General features: G+C 33.9%; 1 protein-coding gene and 1 long non-coding RNA gene across 3 annotated transcripts in view; one reads left to right on the forward strand and one right to left on the reverse strand.

Moving 5' to 3' along the window:
• The window catches only part of GABRG3 (gamma-aminobutyric acid type A receptor subunit gamma3), a 926944-nt gene that overhangs the window by 625280 nt on the left and 283387 nt on the right, over positions 1 to 18277 (forward strand). The gene's annotated exons all lie outside the window — the stretch shown is intronic.
• LOC103104320 (uncharacterized) lies at positions 2499 to 7511 on the reverse strand. Its single transcript, XR_471217.3, has 3 exons — positions 7402 to 7511; positions 5482 to 5556; positions 2499 to 3886 (listed from the first exon to the last, which is right to left on the reverse strand). It is a non-coding gene; the product is annotated as an uncharacterized LOC103104320 (long non-coding RNA).

Here is an 18277-nt window from a genome sequence, read left to right on the forward strand (position 1 = left end):
GCATACCTACCAAAGCACATCAAGTCAAACAAACTGGAGAGAGTAGGGGATTTTATAAAAACATTTCTTACATTCATAAGTTATGGAATGAATCTAGTCATTTTCAAGCTTACAGATAATCTTCTCTACATACTTTTATTCATGAAAAAAATTCATCCCTGGATATGCAAAATGAGTTAACCAAGGTCAAATACGTAGAGATAATATGAACTAGTGTGAAAAAATATTGGACACAATCCCGAGTTGAAATATTTGGCCTGTTATTTCTGTAACTTGGGCATACCACTTAATACCTTTAATCCTTAGTTTCGTCATCTGTTATATGAGAAAATTAGAGTAGATGACCTCTGAGATCCTTTCCAGCTCTGAATCTATTTTAGTGAATATCAAAGCAAGGATTAAAACCTAGATATCATGATTTCATCACAATTTCTGCTATATGATGGTATTGAGTTCTGGTAGACCTAAAATTGACACTTTTCTTTTCTCTTTTTTGTTATCTAGGGCAGATGGGAGAGTGAGTATATAAGAAATGTATAAGTATATATGTTGGTCTTGGCTATTTGTTCTTCCAGTTTCCACATATCAGTTGCTAAGTAGTATCTATGTAGCTACATTAGTTTCTTTGGAAATGGCCTCTTTCTTCATTGATAAAATAATTTGTGATTACATGGTTATATTTTTTCTCTTAAAACCATCCTATGCCTCTTAAGCTGACCTTCCTTTTAGAATCTTAGACTATGAGAACTTACCTGTACTGGAAAATACTTACATTCTCCTAAAGTCTAGTTACATGCCAAGTATGCTTCTCATTTCCCTCCTTTATTATGATTCTCCATGATGCATTGCAATTTCCTCCCAAGGTTTCTATCATGTTCTCAATGTGTTCCCTTTTATTGGAGTATCAGTTTCCTTTGTCATTTCCTAAAAGTTAAACATCAATCCCCATTTATTTTACTTGTGTGTTTTATTTCTGTACATATGTATAGGACTAATTAATTTCTATTATATTTCAAATTAGTAGATTTGGGAAAATTCTAACATCAGAATTTTCATATAATCTATTTGACGTTCAACCTTTTAACAATTTCAATTTTATTTCATTTGAAAATGGGAAAAAAGAGGAAATATTCCTTAATAAAGGTTGTTATATAAATGTCAAGTAGGGCTAAGAATTATTGCTTGGGGACACTCTCTCCTAATTATTCCCTTTATGATTACCTTTTGGTATGGCCATTAACTAGTTCAAAACTATCTAACTAGAATCTAGCCTATTTGTCCAAAACAACAACACAACAAAGCAAAGCATAATAGATTTTGCCAAATGTTTTAATTGAAGTCTGGGTATAATATCTTACTATTTCCCTGATCTAAAGTTTAATAACCCTGTTAAAAATAAAAGATTCATTTGGCATATCGGCTTGTTGAGAAACCCATGATGATGAGTATCAATGATCACTTTCCTTTTCAAAACTCAAAATTACCCTAAAAATGAATTATAGAATTGTTTAGGTATCAAATTCAAACTCACTGGCCTTTAGGTTACATATTCCATGCTCTTCCCTTTTTAAACAAGAACTAGAGAATTTCACATGGAGAGGGACTGTCAGAGGTCATTTACATCAAATTATATCTGTTTTGTATGTATATATGCATACATGCCTATGGCCTTATACCTTCATACATACATACATATAATATGCATGTATGTGAATACATATATGTATTATGTGTGCATGTGTACAGGCAATTGTGAAATGCATGCATATATGTATACACCCTTAATCTATACCTTCCCTGTCCAATAGTAGAAGCATTATCATCATTCCTTTGGACTTTTCATCTGCCTTTCTGTTAATCACAGTTCTTTAGTATTTATAGTTATTTATTGTCACACTGTTATTATTTAAATTAATTAGAGTATATATATAATGTAGACACATATATTCAAATATACTTACATATTAACATCTGCACACATATGAAACACCAACTTAGACTATATGCATGTTTATATGCATATTGGTACACATGCAAATGTATGTGGGTATATATGCATGTTATATGCACCTTGTGTCCATTCCTTCTCTGTTAGGAAAAGGTCAGAAACCTCCAGTATCATGCCTCACTCCTCTGAAAATTTCATTGTTCATATGTATTTGCATAGATGTTGGATACATATGTATACACACATATATATACACAGCATATATGTTGTTAAGTAATAATTATATTTTTAGACAATAAAAATATCTAAAGTTGTATGGGGTGCTCAGGGAGGAGTAGTATCTCTGGTATGGAGGGCTTGTCGTGCCCTCCTTGGGCTCCAGCCTCTGACCCTCACCTAACACCCAGCTCTCACTTGTGGCTCCCAGTAACTGCTAGCATGCGGCAGTGGCCACACCCCGGGCAATGGCTTCGACAGGCCAGCTAAACCTTATGAGAGTAGCCATCGGGTCATTGACCCCTGGTGAACCAGGGCTTTGCTCACCCAGCATGTGAAGACTGCTTCGGCGGAAGAGACGGAAGAAACGGAAGAAACCAATAAGAAGGTTCAACGGCTGAGAGGGCGACGCAGCAAAGCACTGTGGAGTGCTTAGGGCGTGATGGAGCACAAAAGACAACACGGCCATCCAATGCAGCTGAGGAAGTCTCCAGGTGTAACGACTTTTCGTGCCACTGGACCCAGGCTTCCAACGCCGAGAGAGTGGGACTGTCTCTGTGCATGGACTCTTCCACTTAAATCTCCTTCACGCACAAGTGTTTTTGTGCACACTCATGTATCATAGATAAAAATGCACAAAGACAATCGTCATCCTCGGTTACCAAGAGACTACTACTATATTTTTAGACAATGTTATAAGACTGTATATAACATTAGCATATTAAATGACTTACATATATGCACACACATGCATATGTATAGCTATGCATATATGAATAGAGATGCATATATGTTTATTGTTCATGTTTGTAAGTATATATGTGTATGCTGACCAATATGGGGATTTGAGTATGTATAATGTATATTTGTTATAGGGATTTATTTTCATTTTTTCCCCTACTGGGATAAAAGAAAGATTTCTCCTCACTGCAAAAAAATGTGTTCAGATCCACCCAATATTCTGATCAATCTTCTTGGGTTATATTTCTGCTCTTATCAATGTCCTTCCCTGAAATGTAGAACTTCAAAAGTGAATATACCTGCTCTGACCTGAGTGGTATTATTGCTTTACCCCTAATCCTGAACTAGGTGGATGCCCCTTTGAATGATGCTACTTCTGAACCTTTGCTCTCAATGTTATAGGATCATACAACTCTATTAAATATTCCCCATTACCTTCTGTTGCCTTCACATTCTCTCTTTAAAAAAAATCAATTAACAATGTCTTTATATGTCCACAAAGTCTTTCTAATACAATCCCTATTTTTGTTTTGATTAAGATAGCCTCTGTATCATTAGAATTCTACTCTAGAGAGCACATCACCCTCCAAAGATCAACTATGCATTTTGGCCATGGTAATCCTACATTTCTTTTTCTCTGAACTCTTTGAAAAATGTTCTGCCAGACCCTTTAGTGCATGTTAAATAGATTTCTTATCCTCTATCACAAATTTTAAGATAAAGAGACCAATTCCTTTGAAATTTCCCATCACTTTTATTAAAAGAAACCCATTCTTCCTGTTCCTTCCCTTTGTTGTTTCTGAGAATTCCTTACCAGAGCATATTCCATTTATCCTTTTATATATTCTGTTCCTTAGATTAAAGAATAACCTTCCCTATGCTCAACTTTTCACCTTTTCCAGTAGAAATATTGATGATATCAGTCAATCAGTAAGCATTTATTTCAAAATGCCTTCAATATGCCAGGCACTGTCTTGGACTCTGAAGATACAAAGCAAAAAAAAAAATTATCCCAAGCATCAAGGAGTTTACATTGTATTGGGGGCAACCACATATACATATGTAATTGTATATAAAATATTTGGAATACAATTGCAAGTTAATATTGGTTGAGGGTGTAGAATGTACAAAATGGTACATGAACTGAGTTTTGAGGAAAACAAGGGTCTCTAAAAAAGTAGATGTGAGAAGGGAGTACTTCAGAATATAAAGAAATCAACACATTTTAGAGGAGGTATAATAAATAAGCTTGGCAACTGATTAGATATGTGGAGTGAGACAGAGTGAAGAGTCAAGGATGGCTCTATGGGAGAATGGAAGTATGATGGTGCCGTAGACAGAACCAAGGGAATTAAGAATGAGAAGAATTTTTAGAATGGAAAGAAAATGAACTATTTTGGACTTGTTGAGTTTGAGGTGCCTCTGGGATATCCACTTTGAGATGTCTAATAAGAAGTTGGTAATGCAGCATTGTAGATGAGAGGGAAAATAGAGATAGATAGATAGATGGATAGATAGATGGATAGATAGATAGATAGATAGATAGATAGATAGATAGATAGATAGATAGATCTAAGAGTTGTCTTCCAAAAATGGTGAAAACCCAGTATAGAATTTTGAGCTACTCCCACAATTAAGCATTTATACAAAGTTCCTATATCTCCTAAAACTATAATTTATAGCCAACTGATTTATATTTTTGAACTTTTGAAAAATTCATAGCAGAAAATGTTGTCTTTGCCTGGCTAATGTGCACTTTCTTTGATAAAAAGGCAAAGTAAAGAATTAGTAAATAAAACATTTGAAGCATGAGGAAGAGATAGAAAAAAAAATTATCCAAGATCAATGGGGTCTTGGCCCCTTAAGATAACACCATGTTGGTTTTTGTTTACAACTGGTTCTGAAAACCTAGATCATCCCTTATTGTTTCATAATTATTGTGTAATAAATATTGTCCAACATAGTTCAGTTGGTCCAAGATGTGATTGCCAGTGTAAGGTATACTTTCTCTTTAAGACCATTTTTGTATCAAACAGTTTAACAATGATAAAGGAAGAAAAAAAATTTTTGTGTGTAAAAGAAAAGATTTATATTAACTTTCAAATGAAGCAAGACGTTACCACTGTGTAGATAACGTGTTATCTAAAATGAATAGGAAAAGAAGTTTGTTTTAATATACAATGCCAATATCTGTACATGAAGAAACAGCTGTCAAGTAGGACTCTGACAGCTTGGGATAGAAAATGATCTGTGATATAAAGATTAAAATTTCTTTATGAATGATGTATAATAATGTTTAAGTGGGGAAAATATGATCTCTCAAAGAGGCAGAGAATGTTTTTCATTCATAAGGAACTATATAAATAAAAGTATACAGAAATACATTTTCAAGGACACCAAAGAGATATTTGATAAGGGCAAAATATTCTGAGTTGCAGAACATTTGATATCTCAGTTTACTTGCTTGTACTTTTTATTCTTATTATACAGTTTTGAAACTAAAAGTGATACATTTTATAAACACTTGGAGACTGAGCTCTAATTATGGGGCAATTGATTAGGGCAAATTGGTATACCTGTGACTTTTTTATTAAAAGCTGCTTCATTGTGATTCAGGAACCTCTCATTAAGCCATTGAAAGGTAGGGGAACCTAAAGGAAGAAATAAGATGAGGTCAGGGTTAAGAAGGTCACAAAATAGTTGATCTGTCCAAGTTGTGAGGGAGGAAAGCCATCAGGTGAAAAGTAGCTTTAATTCAGTAATTTTTTAAACTTTTACTGTTTTAAAAATTTTCCATAAATTTCCACATCAGTTTTCTGAAGTTATGTGATCCAAATTGTCTCCCTTCTTCTCTACCTCTTCCCAGAGCTGACAAGCAATTCAGTCTGGATTGTATGTGTATTTATCACACAAAATATAGTTTGCTATTATTTATTTTTGTAAGTGAATAATCTTATAAAAACAAAACCCCAAAATATATGCCCAAATAAACAAGTGATAAATCAAATGCTTTCATCTACATTCCTACTCTAACAGTTCTTTCACTGGAAATAGATAGCATTCTTTTCCATGAGTCCCTCAGAATTGTTTTGGATTGTTGGATTGTTTTTAGTAGCAAAGTTTATCACATTTGATCATTCCACAATATTGCTGTTATTATGTACAATGTTTTCATGGTTCTTATTTTACTCTGCATCAGTTCATATTGTTTTTTCTAGCTCTTTCTGACATCTTGTTCATCATTCCTTACAGCAAAAGAGTATTCCATCACCATTATATACCATAATTTGTTTAGCCATTTCTCAATTGATGGACATCCCTTTGATTTCTAATTCTTTGTCATTTCAAAATGAGAGGCTATAAATATTTTTGTATTAGCAGGTCTTTTTCCTTTTTTAAAAATCTCTTTGGGATACAGACCTAGTAAATGGTATTACTAGATTAAAGGGTATGCATTCTTTCATAGCCCTTTGGACATAATTCCAAATTGCCCTCCAGTAATTCAGGAATTCTTAAATGATGAAAAGAAAATTAATTTCACTGGGCAGCAGCTTCTGTGATTGCTATGACCCTTCCATGCCATCTGGAGTTGAAGAGATGTGAAGCTTCTCATACTAGCTTTTTGCTCTCTGCTGCCACCTATGACTTGAGAAGGAAAAAGCAGAGGAATTTTACAGTGATTTTGGTGTCCTGGTGAGATGACTTAGTGTTAACCCAAGCATGTGTTGAGTACTTTAGATTGTTAGTTTGATGAGCTGTGCAGTTATTTGGATCAAATAGAGCTGATTCACTTTAAAAGCTACCATTTTCTGAATACCTTTTAAAGGATAATGTTGAATTAAAAGAGCTTATAAATGCTATGTTCAACAAGGGAAGAAAAAAGGATTTCCCCACCTTGAGTGCTGAGGATGAGCAGTCAAGCAATAATCAGAGGAATAGATTTGTGGCATAAATGTTCCTGAAAGGACCGGTGACATTGATAGCTGCAGTTCAGAGCCTACTTACCTTAAGCACATGGGTTTTCCTTCCTCGGGTGCTTCCCTATCAGGAACATGTAACTATTTGACCATTGTTCACTATCAATATTAGGACTATTGACAGGAGAGTGTAATCAAGGTTTATATATTTTGTAATATATTTTATTATTTTCACGTTTTATATAGTATCTATGATGCTATTATTATTATTATTATTATTATTATATATTGTGGTTATTTGTTTAAGATATTAACCATCAGTATTGTGAATGGCTGATTTGGTAAATATCTTAAACTGCTTAGGTGGGTTATCTTGTGAGTGGTGTTTCATAGATTTAAAAAAGGACATTGTTTGGAGCTTAAGGACTAGAATGTTGAGGAGATGAAAAGTTTTCCTCCATAACAAAGTTGCTTTTATCTCCTTGACAGAATTTGAATACAGTTGTATGATGGTGGCCTGTCTCTGGGAATCCATGAGGGCAGGTTGAAGTGAGCAAGCCAACTCAGAGTAGAACTTACCAAAGGGAGAGGTCTGAGGTTCTCAGTGTGGCTCATATATCACCCACTTCAACAAGGCCACATTTTGTGTTGTATTGTTACACCAGCAATCAAAGGCATGTCTTCTTCACTAAGGTTTAAACACATTGGTAAGCAAATACTTGCATTGAATAGATGAAAGTTCAGAAATCCCTCTCTTTCTTACTCTCTCTCTCTCTCTGTATACACATACATCTGTGTATGTGTATATATACTTAACATATATGTGCATATTTATATTAATATATAATCATAATTTTAAGTTTCCATGTCATTTGGACTATTCTATATTTTTGCATGAGAATCAGGTTCATAATGACCTTCATAACTATTTGGAAACACTGAAATTTTATTTATAAAAAAGATTCATCCTGCTTATATATCCCAGCAAAATAAGTAAAGAGTCTATTTGCTTAAATTAAAGGTCCCGAGGGATGAGATTTTGTCTCTGAAATTTAATTTGTATAAAAACACATGGCTAAATTATGTTTATGCATCTTAATGATATGCTTCTTTGGATGTTAATATGATCTTATAAATCAAACCTTTTGCTTAAAAATCTCTCCACAAATATAATTTGACTTCAAGTAATCACAGGAACATTGTATTATAATAAAAGGAAATAGCATGAAATCGCAATTGTCTAAAATATTTTTTCAGTACCCCAAACTCTCTATCACTTTTATAAATATAATAATTAGTGATATTATTAAAACTGTGGTTCATGAAAATTGAGAGTTTTGATGGTATCAGAATATTAATCTTGATATGCTTCTGAGCTTAGAAGGGTCCCTGATTATTTTGTGCTACGAAAACAGTGGCACTGAAATATACAGCACTTCATCACCAATCCAAAGCTTACTTCCATCATAGATCCTCAATGGTCAGAAACAGGAAGAAATACTGATGTTCCTTAATGACTTCATGTTTTTGTTTTAGTCATGGTAAACAACTTCTTAGACTGGGATGCAACTGCCTCTAAAATTTATTTAGACCTAGGAAAATTTATTATAATTAAGCCCCTTTTCAAAACTATTGCTACCATAAGTGAAGGTGATCATATATCCTAACTTAAAATAATTTGGAGCCCTGAGTACTTTACTCCAGTATATTATAGAGAAATTGTAGCTTTATTACTAATAGATCATACATAATAAAGAGTTACTCAAAGAGAAAAGAGGAAAAATAGATGAAAGAAGGCAAAAGAATAAAAGGGAAGAGAGAAAAAATGGAGAAAGAGGAGACAGGAGAGGGAATGAAGAGATAGAGGAAGAAAGAAGAGAGAAGAAGGAAAAGAATAGAGAGTGAAAAGAAGGAAAGAGAAAGGCAGAAAGAAAATTGAGAAAGCAAACAGGATAGGGAGAAAAAGAGAGGGAGAGAGGGGAGAGAGGGATTTAGAGAGAGCAAGAAAACAGCAATGTTTAATACAAATTAGGGATCAAAAGGAGCAGAATTCTAAGAGGTAAATAAAGTGCTGCCCCGATTGCTAGAGTTTTCTCACCTGGGGATTTTGTGTTCAAGTGAAAGCACAAGTCTAGTCTCTCTACATAAAATCCAGTTCATTAAGTTATTATTTATACATATATGTACATATATATGGATGGGGATGTAGCATAGAACAATGCAAAAGATCCTGTGGTTAACCTCAGAAGACCTCAGACAACTATTCAATGCCTACATCTAAGATCTCATAGATCTTACTTTGTTCATTAGTAAAATAAGAGGCTCAGATGAGATAGCCTCCAATTTCATTTGCAGTTCAAAATGAGTGACATATTTGTGTATGCATTTATAAATATATAAAATATAAATAAATGGGACTAGAATCTAGATGGCAGCTTAGAGACAGCAACAGTTCAGCCCTCTGTAAACCCTTCCTCAGTGATCAAAAACACAATGCTTTGAGGGGACTGAAAACCAAATCTAACAATAGGACAGAGCTAGGGAACCCTCCTCCTGGACCCAACTTAAAAGGTATGCCACCCCAAAAGCCTGAATTCTAGAGCACACAGCTTTAAGGGGAGAGAAGAAGGAAGGTCCCAGAACCCCTCCCTCACCTGCAACTCTGAGCCTCCAGTGGTGGCTGAAATCTCTGGACAGGCAAGGGAGCTAGTCCAGAGTGAGTACATTGCAGGCAAAGCCTTGGTAGGCTCGGGGCATAGAACACAGGTGGATTAGAGGTAGCTGGAGGAGAAGCTCAGAGCAGTCAACCTAGTCACAGCCAAACCACTCCATCTTGTGGACACGCACATCCAGCTTTGCAGATCAACTCTTCCACCCTTGCTCAATCTCATCAATAGGGCACATAAGAAGCCTTCAGAGGACAGGGAAGTTCAAGCTCCAATACCCCTCTCCCACAGACTGATCTGAGAGCCTTGCTGATTAAGCTCCAAAGGCAAAAGCTGCAAAAACCTACAGGCAACAACCTTGAACACAGGGCGGGAAGCCAAAGTCATTTTCAGCTTCTGCTGTCAGCTGGGGAAAATCTGACTAACCTGATCAAATATCAGGACAGAGAATAAGTCCCTTCGTGAGAGAACAGTGCAGACATATCAAGCACAAAATGAGAGGATCAGGACCACAGGCAGCTACAAGGTGGGAGAAGAAGGGACAAATATGAGTAAACAATAGAAAAAGAAAAAAAAATTAAAATTGACAGCTTCTATCCAGGCAATGAACAAAAAGCAAATGGAACAGAGGAGGATCAAGGAACACCAAGCAAAAACACAGAAATTCCAGAGAATTGGGCCCAGGCTTTAGAAGAACTCAAAATGAAATTCAAAAAACAATTAAGAGAGGCTGAAGACAACTGGGAAAATAACTTTAAAAGCAAAATAAATCATCTGGAAACAGAAAATAGTGTCTAGAAAGCCAAAATTAATCTGCTTGAAAAATGAAGCAGAGGAGATGAAAGATAAGGCAAAGATGATGAAAGATTAGGCAAAGAAGATGAAGGATGAACTCCAAAGAAAATCAGACCAGAAGGAGAAAGATGAACAAAAATCCAGGGATGAAATTCAGTCTTTAAAAACTAGAATCTAACAACTAGAAGCAAACAACTTCACAAGGCAGTAGGAAATATAAAACAAAATCAAAAGAATGAAAAAATTGAAGAAAATATGAAACACCTCATCCACAAAATAGAAGATCAAGAAAACAGGTCAAGGAGAGACAACTTAAGATTTCATTGCATTACCAAAAGATCATGACAAAAGAAAAAGGCTGGACATAATTCTACAGGAAATTATCCAAGGAAACTGCCCTGGCATTCTAGAGCAGGAGGGAAAAGTGGAGATTGAAATAATCCACAGGTTGCCTGCTGTACTTACTCCTCAACTGACAACATCCAGGAATCTTATACCCAAATTCAATAACTACCAGACCAAGGAAAAAAATATTACAAACTGCTAAGAAGTCATTCAGATACAATAGAACCATGGTGAGGATGACAAAGGATATGGCTGCATCTACATTGAAGGACCGAAAGGCATGGAATATGATATTCCGGAAAGCAAGGGAACTAGGTCTACAACCAAGAATCAACTACCCAGCAAGACTGACTATATTCTTGCAGGGGGAAATATATTCATTTAATAAAATAAAAGACTTCCAAGCATTCATAAAGAAAAGACTGGATTTGAACAGAAAATTTGAAGCCCAAACACAGAATTCAAGAGAATCACAAAAAGGTAATTAAGAAAGGGGGGGGGGGGGCTTTTTTTAAGGGACCCAATAAGTTAAAATGATTTCTGTCCCTACAAGAAAAGAGGATATTGATAACGCTTAAAAATTGGTATTATCACCTGGGTAGCTAGAAGAATTATACTTAGAGGGAACAGTGACAAACTATATAGTATGAAAAGCCAAGATATATACATACATATAGATAGATAGATAGATAGATAGATAGATAGATAGATAGATAGATAAAAAAGATGTTAATACTAAGAGAAATGGAAAAAGGAACAAAATGGTGTACATTTATATGTTATAAAGAAATGCATGGCAGGAGTGGGGGAGAACACTAATACACTGGAAGGGTAAAGAAGTTAGAGACAGGAAATACTTAATTCTTACCTGTATTGAGATTGACTCAAAGAGGGAAGAAGAATCAGAACCATTGGAGCAGAGAACTGATTCTAGCCTTATAGAAAAGTAGAAGGGTAACAAATGGACTGGTGGGGAGGAAAGCAATACAAGGGAGGGAGAGAGTGGGAGGTAGTTTAAAAAGATCCTAAAGAAAATAAGAGGGGAATAAGAAGGGAGAGGGGGTAGAAAGAAAAGTAAAATAAGGGTGGGAATTAGGGGGGCTGATTAAAAACAAAACACTGGTGTAGAAGGAAATAGTGAAAGAAGAAAAGACAGGACTAGGAGTAGATATCAAAATGCTGGGAAATACATAGCTGGTAATCATAACCCTGAATGTGAATGGAATGAATTCACCTGTAAAATGCAAGCAAATAGCAGAGTGGATTAGAAACCAAAATCCTACCATATGTTGTCTACAAGAAACACACATGAGGCAGTTACATGCTCACAGAATAAGGATCAAAGGCTGGAGGAAAATCTATTGGGCCTCAACTAAGAAAAAGAAGTCTGGAGTTGACATCTTGATATCTGACAAAGCCAAAGTAAAAATATACCTGATTAAAAGAGATAGGGAAGGTAATTACACTCTGATAAAAGGCAGTATAGGCAATGAGGAAATAGTAATAAACATGTATGCAACAAATACTATATTATCCAAATTTCTAAAGGAGAAACTAGTGGACTTAAAGGAGGAAATAGATAGTAAAACTATACTAGTGGAAGACCTGAAGCTTTCTCTATCATATCTAGATAAATCAAACCAAAAAATAAATAAGAATGAGGTAAGAGATATACATGAAATCTTAGAAAAAATAGAGTTAATAACTATGTGGAGAAAAATAAGTAGGTACAAAAAGGAATATACCTTCTTTTCAGCAGCACGTGGTACATTCACAAAGATTGATCATTTACTAGGTCATTGGAACATGACAAACAGATACAGAAAAAAAGAAATAATAAATGCAACCTTTTCAGATCAAAATGTAATAAAAATAATAATTAGTATGGGTACATGGAGAGCCAAATCAAAAATAAATTAGAAATTAAATAATATGATTCTCCAAAATTGGTTAAAGAATAAATCATAGAAACAATAATTTCATTGAAGAAAATGACAATTATAAGACATCTTTTCAAAATCTGTGCGATGCAGACAAAGCAGTACTCGGGGGAAATTTATATCCTTGCATTCATATGCTAACAAATAAGGGAGGGTAGAGGTGAAAGAATTGGGCATGCAAATTAAAAAAGTTGAAAAGGAACAAATTAAAAATCCCCAGTTGAAAACTAAATCAGGGATAATAAAAATTAAAGGAAAAATTAATAAAATCAAAAGCGAAAGAACTATCGATTTAATAAATAAGACTAGAATTTGGTCCTTTGAAAAAATAAATAAAATAGACAAAGTACTGGTCAATTTAATTTAAAAAAGGACAGATGAAAACCAAATTAATAGTATCAAAGATGAAAATGGAGACCTCACCTCTAATGATTTGGAAATTAAGGCAATCATTAAAAACTACTTTACCAGAGGCAGCTGGGTGGTTCAATAGATTCAGAGTCAGGCCTAGATATGGGAGGTCCTAGGTTTGAATCTGGATTCAGACACTTCCTCGCTGTTTGATCCTGGGCAAGTCACTTAACCCTTATTGCCTAGCCCTTACCACACTTCTGCTTTGTAGTAAATTGACTCCAAGATGGAAGGTTAGGGTTTAAAAAAAAAACTACTTTGCCCAATTATATGGCAATTAATATAATAATCTAGGTGATATAGATGAATATTTACAAAAATATAAATTGCCTAAGTTAATAGAAGAAGAAATGGAATATTTAAATAATCCCATATCAGAAAAAGAAACTGAACAAGCCATCAAAGAACTCCCTAAGAAAAAAATCCCCAGGGCTTGATGGATTCACAAGTGAATTCTATCAAACATTCAAAAAACAACTAATCCCAATCTTATACAAACTATATGAAATAATTTGCAAAGAAAGAGTTCTACCAAATTCCTTTTATGACACAAATATGGTACTGATTCCAAAGCCAGGCAGGTCAAAAACAGAGGAAGAAAACTATAGACTAATTTTCTTAATGAATATAGATGCAAAAATCTTAAATAGGATACTAGCAAAAATATCTAACAAATGATCAAGAGGGTTATTCATTATGATCAGTGGGATTTATACCATGAATGCAAGGATGGTTCGATATTAGGAAAACCATCTACATAATTGACCATATCAACAAGCAAACCAACAAAAATCACATGATTATCTCAATAGATACAGATAAAGCCTTTTACAAAATACAACACTCATTCCCATTGAAAACAATAGAAAGTAAAGGAATAGAAGGACCTTTCCTAAAGATAATAAACAATATCTATCTAAAACCATCAGCAAATATCATCTGCAATGGGAATAAACCAGATGCATTCCCAATAAGATCAGGAGTGAAACAAGGATGCCCAATATCACCTCTATTATTACTCAACATTGTTCTAGAAACACTAGCAGTAGCAATTAGAGTAGAAAAAGAAATTGAAGGTATTAAAATAGGCAATGAGGAGTCCAAGCTATCACTCTTTGCAGATGATGTGATGGTCTACTTAAAGAATCCTAAAAAATCAACTAAAAAGCTAATGGAAATAACCAACATTTTTAGCAGAGTTGCAGGATACAAAATAAAACAACATAAGTCATCAGCATTTTTATATATTTCCAACACATTTCAGCAACAAGAATTAGAAAGACAAATTCTATTTAAAATCTTCATGGACATTATAAAATACTTAGGAATTTATCTGCCAAGACAAAAACAGAAACTATATGAACACAACTACAAAATACTCTCCACACAATTAAAATGATCTAAATAATTGGAAAAACATTAATTGCTCATGAGAAGGATGAACTAACATAATAAAAATGACAATCCTACCCAAACTAATTTACATATTTAGTGCCATACCCATTGAACTAACAATTTTATTTTTTTATCAAATTAAAAAAAGATAACAAAGTTCATTTGGAGGAACAAATGTTCAAGGATATCCAGGAAAATAATGAAAAAAATGTGGAGGGGAAACAGATCTCAAATGACACTATAAAGCAGTGATCATCAAAACAGTAAAATACTAGCTAAGAGACAGAAGGGAGGATCAGTGGAATAGACTTGGGGTAAGTGACCTCTCAGAAAGACTGTCTTTGGTAAGTACAAAGATCCCAGCTTTGGGGACAAAAATCCACTATTTGATAAAAACTGCTGGGAAAATTGGAAAACAGTATGGGAGAGATTTGGTTTGAATCAACATCTCACACCCTACATCAAGACAAACTCAGAATGGATGAATGACTTGAATATAAAGAAGGAAACTCTGAGTAAATTAGGTCAACAGAGAATAGTATACATGTCAGATTTTTGGGGAATTAAAGATTTTAAGACCAAGCAAGACTTAGAAAAATTATAAAATGTAAAATAAATAATTTTGATTACATTAAATCAAAAAGTTTTTGTATAAACAAAACCAATGCAACCAAAATTAGAAGGGAAGAAACAAATTCGGGAAAAAAAATCTTCATAACAAAAACCTCTCACAAAGGTCTAATATTCAAATGTATAAAGTGCTAAAACAATTGTACAAAAAATCATGCCATTCCCCAATTGATAATTGGGCAAGGGACATGAATAGGCAATTTTCAAATAAAGAAATCAAAACTATTAATAAGCACATGAAAGAGTGTTCTAAATCTCTTATAATCATAAAGATGCGAATCAAAACAACTTTGAGGTATCAACTCACACCTAGCATATTGGCTAACCTGACAGCAAAGAAAAGTAATGAATGTTGGAGGGGATGTGTCAATATTTGAATATTAATGCATTGCTGATGGAGTTGTGAATTGATCCAGCCATACTGGAGGGCAATTTGCAACGATGCCCAAAGGGCGCTAAAAACTGTCTGCCCTTTGATTCAGCCATAGCAGCACTGGGTTTGTAGCCCAAAGAGATAATAAGGAAAAATACTTGTTCAAGAATATTCATAGCTACACTCTTTGTGGTGGCAAAAAAAAAGTGGAAAATGGGGGGATGCCCTCCAATTGGGGAATGGCTGAACAAATTGTGTGTTGGTGATGGAATACAACTGTGCTCAAAGGAATGATGAATTGGAGGAATTCCATGTGAACTGGAATGACCTCCAGGAATTGATGCAGAATGAGAGGAGCAGAACCAGGAGAACATTATATACAGAGACTGATATGCGGTGGTACAATATAATGTAATGGACTTCTCCATTAGAGGCAATACAGTGATCCAGAACAACTCAGAGGGATTTACGAGAAAGAACACTATCCATATCCAAAGGAAGAATTGTAGGAGTAGAAACACAGAAGAAAAACAACTGCTTGACTACGTTAGTCAATGGTGATATGATTGGGGATGTAGACTCTAAATTATAATCCTAGTGTAAACATCAACAACATGGAAATAGGTTCTGATCAAGGACACATGGAAAACCCAGTGGAATCGTGTGTCAGCTATGGGAAGGGGTGGTGGGAAGGGAGGGAAAGAATATGATACTTGTAACCAAGGGATAATATTCTAAATTGACTAATTAAATTTTTTTCAAAGAAACCAATGTGTGTGTGTATATATATGAACATACCCTTTAGTTTTTCAAAGATTCATGGTCATATAATTTTGGATGCTTCCTCTAGTGAAACAAATCCCAAGCTATTTTAGCAGAATTTCATCTATCATTGTTGTTAGTGAAAAATGCATTACTCTACAATTGACCTAAAGATTTTTGGAACTAAGGTAGACTGTTATCAAAGATCAGGTATACAATCTGTCATCATGTCTGCCTTTCCATTTTTGGAGAACCTTTGAATTTGTGCTCTCTTATCGTGGCTTTCAAGAATTCATATTTATGCCAAGATGAGGCATTAAACAAGGAATTTAGTAAAGTAGATGTTTGTTTACAATTAAGAAGATATCTTTATATATATTACCAATAGCATTTTATAAAATATCATATGACATTTTATTTTATATTGGATTCAGTAGCCTCTAGTTAAACATCTGCTACATTCAAGACACTAGGCATTCAAAAATAAAAAAAAAAAAAAACAAACAAAAACCATTCTGTCTTCAGGAAGGTTACATTCTGAAGAGGGATATTATTATAGTAACAAATAAGGAAAACAATGCTATTTGAGTAAGGGGAAGAGATCACTAATTACTAAAAAAAGGAAAGGTGTCATAGAAGAGGAGGAAGACAATAAATAGAAATAGAATCATGCATTTGTTTTCTTTTACATATTTTTTATCTATTTGGTTAAATATTTCTCAAATATATGAAAAGTATTAACATTCCTTACTGACGCAATTTTAAGTTCTAAAATCTCTCCTGTCTACTTATCTCTCCCCTCTCCTTAACAAAACAAGCAATTTCATGTCAATTATAAATGTTTAGTCATGCAAAACATATTTTAATATTAAGCATATTGCAAAAGAACACATATAAACAAACAAAAAATAGTTTGAAAAATTAGTTTAATTTACACTCAGAATTCATCAGTTTTTTTCCTCTGGAGGTGAATGGTATTTTCCATCAAATGTACTTTGGAATTGTCTTCAGTTATGTCTTTGATTAGAACAGTTAAATCTTTCAGTTGATTATTCTTAATAATATTATTTTACTTCATACTATGTTCTCTTATTTCTGATTACCTCAATTTGCATAAGCTTATAAAGACCTTCACAATTTTTCCCAAAACCATCCCTCTCATCATTTCTCATTAAAAAAAATAGTATTCCATCACAATTATATACCACAACTTGTTTATATATTCCATAATTGATAGGCATCCTTTCAATTTTCAATTCTTTACCACCATAAAAAGCTGCTATAAATATTTTGTAGAAATAGGTTCTTTCCCCTTTTCTTTTAGCTCTTTGGGATACAGACAAAGTAGCAGTATTGCTGAGTCAAAGGGTATATACACAGTGTTATAGGTCTTGGGTGGTTTCAAATTGTTCTTCAGAATTGTTGAACCAATTCACAACCACACCAACAGAGCATTAGTATCCCTATTTTTCCATATACCTGCTAGAATCTTTCATTTTCAGTTCTTGTCATGTGAGGCAATCTTACAAGTATGAGGTTGTATCTCAGGATTGTTTGAATGGTAATTTCTCTAATCAAAGTGATTGAGACCCTTTTTTCATATTTCTCTTCAAAGCCTTGATTTCTTCTTTTGAAAACTACCTGTTAATATTCTTTGATCATTTATCAATTGAGGAATGGTCCATATTTTTTTTAATTTTAGCTGTCCTCTATGTATTTGAGAAATGAAGACTTTCTCAGAGAAGTTTGCTATAACCCCCCACCCCTAGTTTCCTGTTTTCCTTCTTGTTTTGGCTGAATTAATCTTGTTTGTGCAAAATCTTTTTTAATTTTATATAATTCTATTGATCCATAATGCTCCTGTGATACCCTCTATCCTTTTTAGTCATAAACTCTTCTCTTAACCATAAATCTGACAGGTACTTTTTTCTCCATAATCCCCTAAATTACTTATTATATCACTCTTTATAACAAGATCATTTATACCTTTTGACCTTATTTTAGTATATGGTGTGAGATATTAATTTATGCCATTTTTGTCAAACTGATTTCTAGTTTTCCCAGCAATGTTTTTTTAAATGGTAAAATAAGTTTGGATATTTGAGTTTATCAAACACTAGATTACTAGTCATTTACCA

Source organism: Monodelphis domestica, chromosome 8 (assembly GCF_027887165.1).
Source record: "Monodelphis domestica isolate mMonDom1 chromosome 8, mMonDom1.pri, whole genome shotgun sequence".
NCBI classification, from domain to species: domain Eukaryota; kingdom Metazoa; phylum Chordata; class Mammalia; order Didelphimorphia; family Didelphidae; genus Monodelphis; species Monodelphis domestica.